The sequence below is a fragment of the Triticum aestivum genome, chromosome 3A (genome assembly GCF_018294505.1).
Source record: "Triticum aestivum cultivar Chinese Spring chromosome 3A, IWGSC CS RefSeq v2.1, whole genome shotgun sequence".
NCBI classification, from domain to species: Eukaryota; Viridiplantae; Streptophyta; class Magnoliopsida; order Poales; family Poaceae; genus Triticum; species Triticum aestivum.
In genome coordinates this window covers 189,469,050-189,479,839 of record NC_057800.1, presented here as the reverse complement: position 1 = coordinate 189,479,839, position 10,790 = coordinate 189,469,050, and the positions used below count along the sequence as shown (strand labels likewise).

Genomic DNA, 10,790 nt, shown 5'->3' with positions numbered 1-10,790 from the left:
AACAATCATTTAAAATTGTGTACTACTACATGCAAGGTCGCGGTTTTTTAGTTGTTGATTGTATTTTGAGATAGCTACCCGCTTGTTCCAAGTGGTGTTACGGTGTGCCAGGTCACACTTTGTATCGTTCAAGTCTGGTACTACAAGTCCCTCCATTAAATGAACAACCACCCCCTCGTAAAAATTGTGAACAAGCCCATGGCTAAAATTAGCGGAAACGTGGGTTGCCCCAACATGCATTATTATTTATATTTTCTACTCCCTCCGTTCCTAAATATAAGTCTTTTTTATTAGCCACACCTAAGACAAGAATTTTTTTATTAGCAGTGAACCCCACATGTCATAGACACAAAAATTGTGGCAAGATTCCCTTAGGCAAGCCAAAGTGTGTCTAACAATTTGAGCAACTCAGGTTAGGCAAGTGTGGCAAGTGTGGGAAAAATAATGTGGCAACATAAGACAAACATAGTCACAATCCAAACAGCCCCGTAATTTTTTGTGACATGCATGAAAATTTGGTTAGTTAAATTTATAGTCAAAATTTGGCAAGGTGCATCAAATCAACACATGCAAGTATCAAAAGGAAAGTCACGGCATGCATGCATGCGTTGTACTCCCTCCGTTTCCAAATATAAGTCTTTTTAGAGATTGCAACAAGTGACTACATACGGAGCAGAATATGTCTACTCCTACATACGAAGTAGCCCATTTGAAATGTGTAAAAAGACTTAAATCGAGTGCAGTTCTTTGATGTGTCGCGTCAACTCGTACAAGACCGAGAAATTTGATTACTACAACGCCCTCTCCCTCGCGGACTGAGCTCCGGTGCCTTAACTGCACCTGCCTTTTGCTGCATGACAGGAGGGCCAACCACCTGTTGGGCCCACCTGTCATAGACGCAAAGGCAGGAGCAGTAAGTAGAAGCTTTCGCTACACGCTATCCCTCCCGCACGAGGTGGACGGACATGCAGCAGTGGATTCGATATTGTAGAAGTAGGAGTAACATCATTGTTCGTCTTCTCGAAGAGGCGAAGAGCCAAGCGCAACCCGAACGTGGCAGTTGTGAACGCCTCGCGTGGTACGGTTCCTTGGAGTACTAGCCAGGCTCTTGCATGAGACAAAATTGCTATTGTTTAACAATTAAACTCCATTATCCATTGGTTGATACTCATTCTGCATAGGTCCACGCGCTTATCACCGTTTCCTCCTGGGGTCACCAATGTTTATTTGCTAATTAATAGCATTGCATGCAATGAACTAGCCATTGCAAGTCATTAAAAGCATGCACACCTCTCATCTTTTATTGGTTGATATGTCAAGAAACAAGAAACAAGGTAGAAGTTAATGCACCGTGCCTAAGTGTTTTGGGACTATTTGGTTTTCGTAAGATGACTTACACACCTAGATGGAGGGAGTAGTATAGCCCTGTAAACCGAAAAGGAGTATTTGCCTTTCTAGAGATTTCAACAAGTGACTAGACTACACCATGTGCAGTACTCCCTCCCTTCCGATTTATAGGGCTCAAATCTCAAATCTCATGAACCAAGGCATTTTGCGATTGGAGGAATGTATCTCGTACTTTAAAAAACTACCCTAATTAAACTCATGCATTAATTACGTAGTTCTCTCGTTTTCCTCTCCGCCTTGGTCGCGGTGCACAATATTGAGCACTCCTATATGACTAGCAGCTCTATCTACATGCGGGACATTTGAAAGCATCCGGGCCCGCGTGCCATCCACCAAATCACAGCGAGGTGCTACAGTCGGGACTCACCTGTAACCCTGGTGTGGCCGTCATGACCCGTCATATCACAAAACCCACACCTTTACCAGCAGTGGTAAGGTGGCCTCCAAGTTGGACTGGACGAAGCAACCATCATTTCACTGGAACGCTCGTTCAAGCCCTTTCTTGAAGAAAACCTCACTCCAGGCTACTCACTTCTGCCATTTTTCTTCTGTACCGACGAAGGAAAGGTGGGCGAATCAGTTATGCTGCTATATTTTCATTCCAAGAATCTTCTTTTTGTGAAGCACCGACCGATTCTCACATCCTATTCTTTTCCCGTTTTCTTTGCGATTGTGGTTTCCTTTCGATTGCTTTTTGTTTGTTAGTTCATTGATGGATCCTGGAGCACTAGGCAAAGAGTTGCCGGCGGACAACCCACTGGAGACAACGATCTCCAAGAAGAGAGCACCGACCAACGAGTTGACCATGTTGGCAGGCCAACCCATGGAGACGAAGAACTCCAAGAAACAAGCACTGGCCAAAGAGTTGAGGGCATTGGCGGACGAACTCCTCAAAGGAAGTTGGAAGAACAACAAGGGCCCCACCGTGCCTACCCCAGGAACTCTGATTGCCACCTATGTGAGGCTCAAGACCGAGTTTGAGGAGATAGTCGGCGTTGAGAAGTAGTATTCCCCTGGCAAGGTGATGGCCCCCATCGAGGATGAGGAGATGGCCCCCGGAGGGATGAGATCCCCCGGTGAGCTGCACAAGGTAAAAAATAATGGCTTATTACCATAGTTGTGGTTTTTGATTATTTGCAATGTGCTTGCTAATATTTTAGGGTTGTGCAGGTGTCGGTGGACGTCCCTGATGATTCCGATGTCGTGGCCCGTCCTGTTGGCATCGCCCCGGAGATCGATTCCGATGCCGCTGTCCATCCTGTGGACATCGCCCCAGAGATCGATTCCGATGTCGCGGTCAGTCCTATGGACATCGCCCCAGAAATCGATTCCCATACCGCTGTCCGTGGTGTGGTCATTGCCTGAGAGATCAATGACAAGAAATAGTTGGTCGCGCTAATCCTTCAGGGTAGTTTCCATTGCCCTGTGTTTAATTACCAGAACGATGCGTGTTATCAAACCGTCTTAGGGCTAGTGCACTGTCTTGTGTGGGCAGATCTTGCTACTTTTGTTTGATAGTGAATCATGCAATGAATCATGCGAACCCTCTCCGAGTTATGGAAACAGATGTATCCTCACCAGCTTTTGATGTAAACATGGCATGCTTAGATGTAAGTTTGAACTGTTTATCATATCATCAGGGCTTGTTTGATGATTCTTGGTGTTAGTAGGCTAGCTACTGTGCGAGCTATAGTACTTGCAAAACACTCACCGAAGAGAAACGTTGGGGCTGATGAGCTCGTGGTACGCTTATATTTATCCCTCGTCGATCGACCAATAGCCCTAGCTCCTAAAATTGTAGGCTTGGCGATCGATCAGACAATAGTCGACATACATTCAGGCCTCATTTGGTTCATAGGGTAGGAAAATCGTAGCAAAAGTACAGAGAACGTGCAACACAAAATCATAGCAGTGCAGAGACGTACTCCCTCCGTTCCAAAATAGATGACCTAGGCGGGCTAGTTTGGCCTAGTGGGTTTCAGTGATATGACATGATACAGTGTCGTCCAGTCTTCGCGTGTGGTAGCAGAATTGCGGGTACAGTAAGTTTTCTTGAAGAAGCGGAATTCAACAAATTCATGATGGTTCCTTTGTCCGAACAACTTACAGTGGGGAAGGTTGGGCCTGCGATACGAGCGGGGTAGACAGGATAATTTTGTGCATGGCAGGTGGACCAGGATGGTCGACGTCCCACATGTCGGCGAATGAAAGTATTCTTTCCGATATAGAGGACGAGCAACGAGTATTCATTGTTTATTTTTGATGAAAGCTATTGTCTCCACTGTTACGACGGAGGAGTGTGAAACACGGCAGCCCAGTGAACTTGGCATGTGCACCACTCCCTCCTTCCTCATGTAATGCCCAGGTTACAGCTTTTTCTCACTTTCTCTCTATCTATTTCCTCTCAAATATTTTTTACCTTTCTTTTTTTAAGACACAATTGTTTTTATGCCTTTTTTTAGAATTATTTTTTTATACCTAGGAGCACGTGTAGAGACGGGCTCTTGCAGAGCCCACTCCTTGACTTTGTCAATGCCTCTCTCTCCTCCACATAAGGAGTACTACTTGTTATGCATGCATGCGGCGGGCAACTGGCGTCTTGAGGGGCCAGGGCGGTGAGAGCGGGCTCCGGAAGCAGTCCGGACTCCAGCATGGCCCACCTCACGTTATCACCATATATTTCTTGGAGTCCGTGCGCGGCGGGCGGGCGATCTCTTCTCCCTCCCCCGTTTCTCTCTTCTCAGCTGACGCCCGCCGAGCGATTAGATTTTGGCTATCGACGGTTTATTCAATTACGGTCCCACATGTCAGTGAAATTGCAAGACAACGCGTGTCCCCTCTGGTGAGCGGCGTGCGAGCTGGACTGTCGGGGTTGCGATGCATACGAGTCATACGTGTGCCGCCTTTTCCTTTAGAACTTGCCAAGCGTAACATTTTCGCACAATCGATCGATAGAAATCCAGAACAAAATGACGAGGGCGGTGCTTTCCCGCTCGCTAGGCGGGCTAGTTCGAGTGATATGACGTGCTACAGTGTCGTCCACTTGCTCCAATTTTATGTAAGCAAGAGTTTACACTCTTACGCGCGAGGAGTGCGAAACACCACGGATCTGATTTTGATCGAGGGATAACTGTTCCCTGCCAAATAATGAAGGATTGTTAGCGATTATAGCATGATAGTTAGGGCATCTCCAGCACTGGCCCACAAATTTACACCGGCATCTGTCCGAGGACACTGATGGATGCCATCCGATCCTGCCCGCATACCTTTCGACAACTATATGAACTAACCGAACGAAATTCGTGCAAACAAAGCAAATGTCAAATTAACCGGATGAAATTCATTACATTTCGAAAACTTTTCCTACAAACTGGACGAAATTCATTATATATTCGCACAAACCGTACTAAAACCTACTGTAAACCTAATCTAAACGATCGCCGGCTGTAACACCCCAGTTGTAAAACTTCCATAATTGGAGATGTACCCAGCCTTGTCATGTTCAATACTAAGTGTTTTTCCTCCTTGTGGTTTTCATTTTGGGTTTGCCTTGTTTCCTTTCTTGCCTTGTCTTGTCTTTACTTGCCATCTTGTTGCATCTTTGGCCTCATCTTAGTGTTGCATTTGTGCTTCTTGTCATGATGCATTTCATCATCCCCTTCATGTGCATTGTGTGTTTCATGCATGTTATATTGTTGCTTGACCCATGTGTGATCCGTACATGACCGCCTCTATGCATCATCACCTCTCCTCCTTTTTCTTCCTTCTTCCTTTTTGGAAGTGTCGTCTTGCCCTCCTCCATAAATGTTCATCTTCTCCATATAAATCTTGCTACATGTCTAGAAACCCCCTGCGAAATTTTCACCTCTTTTAGAATTGTTTTGGTTGGGTTCAAAAATGCATCAAGTTTGAATTTTATTCAAACTTGCTTTATTTTTCTACCTCTAAAATTGTCCATACCAATTTATTTAAATAGAGCATATTTCCAGGAGCTCGGGGATATTTTTTGTTTCTGCCAAATACATCTCCTACCTCCCTGACCTTTTCCTTTCTTCAGCTGTGATTTTTAAATGTTTAGAATTTTAGAGGAGAAGGAGAGGACCTTCCCAGCACAGCCACTTGGGCCTTTTCTCACACCCGGCCCAGCCATCCACCCTCACCGCAGCCCAGTCAGCCCACGCGTACAGGAGCTTCGTCCTCCTGTACGGCAGGCCATCCAGAGCAGCCACGTCGGCACGCCAGATGATTTGACGGCCGGAGCTCGTCCCTAGACCCTATAAAAGACGTCCCCGGTGCCCTAGGGTCTCCCCTCGACCGATCCCCCTCCTCTTCTTCCCTCTCCGCCGCCTAGGTTAGCCCCACGCGCCTCGCTGTCGCCCTGCCCACCATGACCCGAGCGAGCAAGAGCTCAAGCTCGGGGTAGCCGTCCACGTCACGCCTCCGACCCACCTGTTGCCGTCGAGAGGACCGTCAAGTACCTCTCTGCCCTCTTCTGCACGCACGCACCTCTACAGCCCTGGATCGACTACCACAACGACATCTTCTCCCTCTGCTTCGCGGACAGCAGCCCCACCAAGTTCAGCGCTCCCTTGCGTCATCTCCGGCTCGTCTCCGTCGACCCCATCGTGTCCTAGGGTGAGCTGAGTAACGCACCAACCTCTCCCTTTTCTTTCCATGGCATATAGGACCCTGTGAGGCTCGATCAATCCGTGTCTTTGCTGTGCTCACGGTGCTCCGGCGAGGTCTGCAGTTTTGTTGTGTGTACTTGATACAGCGCGCTCGCGCGTCCCCGTGCTCTGGTTCCCACCTGGCTGCGTTCTCCTCGCCACGCTTGCCCGTGTGCACGCTCGCCTCGCCTCGCCTCGCCAGCTTCAGAGGTCGCTCGCTCGGCCTCTGCACCGACGGTACCAAGCCAAGCTCGCCATGAGCTCGTGCTCGAGTTGAACCCAACGCGTGCATTCTTGCAGCAGCTCCGCATGCACGCGCTAAACCCCCCTCCGTGTCCGCACCCCCGCCGGCACACCACCTCGCCGGATACGGCCGCCTCGCTTGCCGGCATCGTCGTCGTTTTCTTTTCTGTGCGCGTAGAGGAGACTAGCCAGACCTGGTCCTAGTACATAAGGAGTCCGGTCTTCTTTATGCCAACTATGAGCGCTTGGCCCAGTGGCAAAGACCCCGCTCTAACTCCAGGGAGACCTGGGTTCGATCCTCCCCTGGTGCGGTTCAGACCCCCCTTTTTTTGCATTATGCGTGAGTATGACAGCAAGGCCCCACCTGCCATACTAACACTCCTCAGGGCACCACATGTCATCCTCACCCCCTCCTCTTATTTCTTTTATTTTTTTCTTTATTCCAGCGATTTCCATTTCGGGAAAGATACCTTATTCCAGTTTAGTCAAGTCCATTTCTGGACATTTCCAAATAAGGAAAATGCCATCTCTGTCAGCTACCTTTTTAGGCAGTGTTTGACTTATTGCATTTGTGGTGATTTTTTTACAGCAACCCCAACATATTATATATGTTTTTGGGGTAGAAAAATCCCACCAACCCAGTGGTGGCATTAGTTTATGCATTTGAGCAAGTTCATAAGCACGTCATTTTACATCATGATGTTGTTTTGACATTTTTGTGTGATTTTTTTCAAACATGCTATGAGGTGGTTTGGCACATGGTTAGCTTCATTTTCATGTATACTTCATGCTAGAACTTGTCCCATGCCATGACATGCCTTGTAGTGAGTTAATCAAGCTTGTAAAGATGCCGTGTTGAATCTGTTTTTGTCATGTCCTGGAATTTCACTAAGTCTGAAATTTGTTTATATTTTTGCATTATGCGTGAGTATGACAGCAAGGCCCCACCCGCCATACTAACACTCCTCAGGGCACCACATGTCATCCTCACCCCCTCCTCTTATTTCTTTTATTTTTTTCTTTATTCCAGCGATTTCCATTTCGGGAAAGATACCTTATTCCAGTTTAGTCAAGTCCATTTCTGGACATTTCCAAATAAGGAAAATGCCATCTCTGTCAGCTACCTTTTGAGGCAGTGTTTGACTTATTGCATTTGTGGTGATTTTTTTACAGCAACCCCAACATATTATATATGTTTTTGGGGTAGAAAAATCCCACCAACCCAGTGGTGGCATTAGTTTATGCATTTGAGCAAGTTCATAAGCACGTCATTTTACATCATGATGTTGTTTTGACATTTTTGTGTGATTTTTTTCAAACATGCTATGAGGTGGTTTGGCACATGGTTAGCTTCATTTTCATGTATACTTCATGCTAGAACTTGTCCCATGCCATGACATGCCTTGTAGTGAGTTAATCAAGCTTGTAAAGATGCCGTGTTGAATCTGTTTTTGTCATGTCCTGGAATTTCACTAAGTCTGAAATTTGTTTATATTTTTGCATTATGCGTGAGTATGACAGCAAGGCCCCACCCGCCATACTAACACTCCTCAGGGCACCGCATGTCATCCTCACCCCCTCCTCTTATTTCTTTTATTTTTTTCTTTATTCTAGCGATTTCCATTTCGGGAAAGATACCTTATTCCAGTTCAGGCAAGTCCATTTCTGGACATTTCCAAATAAGGAAAATGCCATCTCTGTGAGCTACCTTTTTAGGCAGTGTTTGACTTATTGCATTTGTGGTGATTTTTCTACAGCAACCCCAACATATTATATATGTTTTTGGGGTAGAAAAATCCCACCAACCCAGCGGTGGCATTAGTTTATGCATTTGAGCAAGTTCATAAGCATGTCACTTTACATCATGATGTTGTTTTGGCATTTTTGTGTGATTTTTTTCAAACATGCTATGAGGTGGTTTGGCACATGGTTAGCTTCATTTTCATGTATACTTCATGCTAGAACTTGTCCCATGCCATGACATGTCTTGTAGTGAGTTAATCAAGCTTGTAAAGATGCCATGTTGAATCTGTTTTTGTCATGTCCTGGAATTTTACTAAGTCTGAGATCTGTTTATGTTTTTGCATTATGCGTGAGTATGACAGCAAGGCCCCACCTGCCATACTAACACTCCTCAGGGCACCACATGTCATCCTCACCCCCTCCTCTTATTTCTTTTATTTTTTTCTTTATTCCAGCGATTTCCATTTCGGGAAAGATACCTTATTCCAGTTCAGGCAAGTCCATTTCTGGACATTTCCAAATAAGGAAAATGCCATTTCTGTCAGCTACCTTTTTAGGCAGTGTTTGACTTATTGCATTTGTGGTGATTTTTCTACAGCAACCCCAACATATTATATATGTTTTGGGGTAGAAAAATCCCACCAACCCAGCGGTGGCATTAGTTTATGCATTTGAGCAAGTTCATAAGCATGTCATTTTACATCATGATGTTGTTTGGGCATTTTTGTGTGATTTTTTTCAAACATGCTATGAGGTGGTTTGGCACATGGTTAGCTTCATTTTCATGTATACTTCATGCTAGAACTTGTCCCATGCCATGACATGCCTTGTAGTGAGTTAATCAAGCTTGTAAAGATGCCATGTTGAATCTGTTTTTGTCATGTCCTGGAATTTCACTAAGTTTGAGATCTGTTTATGTTTTTGCCATGTTTACATGCTTGCAATTGTATTTTCTAATCCCTTTTGGCTCAAGGTCAATAAGGGACTTTTGTTAAGCTCTCTGAGTAGCTCCATGCTATGCTTTGCTTTACCATGTTAAGTTCCTGTAACATATGGTTTTCTTACTTCAAAGTGTGCTACCTGATCTGAAATTCCAGACAAGTGTTAATTTCACTAAGTCTGAAACCTATTTATCAATTGCACTTTTGCCATGCTTGTTTGAACCTGTTAATGGATGAATTGGCCGTAGCTTAGTGTTCATCTTTTGTTAAGCATCATGAATGGATCCCTGCCATGTATTTTGTTGCCATGTTTGAGTGCTGTAGCATAATTATCTGGTTGCATCTAGATGGCTACTTGCTGTTTATCGCAGACCGGTGCCATATTTGTTTCGCTTGCCATTTCTAAACCGTGCATCCGATTCCGGCGATCTTTATATCGATTTCAATCGAAATCACCTCATCTTTCCAGTGCACTCTTGGACTTCCAAGTTGAGGCCAGGTTCTGATGTGGACATAGCTATCATAGAAACGTCTACAAATATTACATCACAAATTATTAACCAGGTACTTTCATTTCTTTGGACATATTATTTAACTCGCAGAAATATGATATTACACTCATGTTGTGATTTACTTGTACTCAGGAATAAAAGAATAAAAGAAGCAAGAGACTACTATGCCTTAAAACCAGATGGAGCAATCCATGCATGCATGCGCTCCATCATCCTTGCATGCATGCCCGCCGAACCATCCATTACACCCCATCCATCATCGATGTCACGTGGAGTGCACAGGAAACAAAGGCCTTTTGATTTGAATCCGTTGATCAGTATCAGCGACTTGGGCCATGTATTGTGGGCTGCGCCAAGTCTCCTCACGTCAGGGCCTGCAGCTTCGGCCTTTGTACTGTCCAACTCGTGCACAACTTCCTTCGATCAGCAGACCGGCTGGAACACATCTACGTACTCGTTTGCGTTTGTACCTCTTTAATAAATAGCTAGTCTAGGTTAGGGTTTAGACTTGGGTTTTGTTTAGAGAAGTTTAGCTATTGCTACTTTTATTTGTCTTCGCTCGTAGAGGCTAGTGCGACCGTCAAGACATCCTATCGGAACCCCATCTTGTGAGATTAATCCCATCTAGCATATTCGCAATTTTGAGATTGCTTGGCTATTATTTTCTTGCATGTTCTTTGATTTGCTTGCAGGAAAAATCCTTCGTGGATAGGTCGATCGCGTCGTTGGCTCGGTCAATAATGCCGTGGAGTTGGTTCAGCGATTGCTGTGGATATCAGTCATGTACGGTTCTTCCTGTACGGTTGGTAGCCGGATCGTGAGGGTCAAGTCCCACCCAAAATCGTAGTTATCCTCTCTCATCGAAAGATCGGGTCCCAGTGCACATCAAGTGGTATCAGTTTTCAGGTTCATCGGTGAGAGATTTACAGTTTTCTTAGATTAGATTGATTTTAGTCCTACAACCCACAAAAAGCCAAAAAAATTAGATTAGTTCATCCACTGCACCTACCTTTTTAGCCTCTAGCAATTTTTGCATCTAGTATTTGTGTAGTTGAATTTTTGGTTGCATTCATCTAATACTAGTGCTGGTCTAGATTAGCCCGAGAGCAAATTATACTAGATTGACTTTGTTTTTGTCCACCATATTTTTTGCCACACCAATCCATCCGCCGCGCACCGTCTACCTGATCTGCTAAGTTTACGTGTTTGTCGCACACGCGCCAACTGCACCTGTACACCACGTCCCATCCGCCTTAAAAATTGCTCCGCTGTTGCCG

The 10,790-nt window shown here is 45.3% G+C and overlaps 1 long non-coding RNA gene across 1 annotated transcript; it reads left to right on the top strand.

Annotated features, from left to right (window-relative positions):
- The first annotated feature begins 5,708 nt into the window (after nt 1-5,708).
- On the top strand, nt 5,709-10,563 carry LOC123060917 (uncharacterized). Its single transcript, XR_006428260.1, has 3 exons — nt 5,709-6,042; nt 9,471-9,565; nt 9,646-10,563. It is a non-coding gene; the product is annotated as an uncharacterized lncRNA (long non-coding RNA).
- Nucleotides 10,564-10,790: the final 227 nt, after the last annotated feature.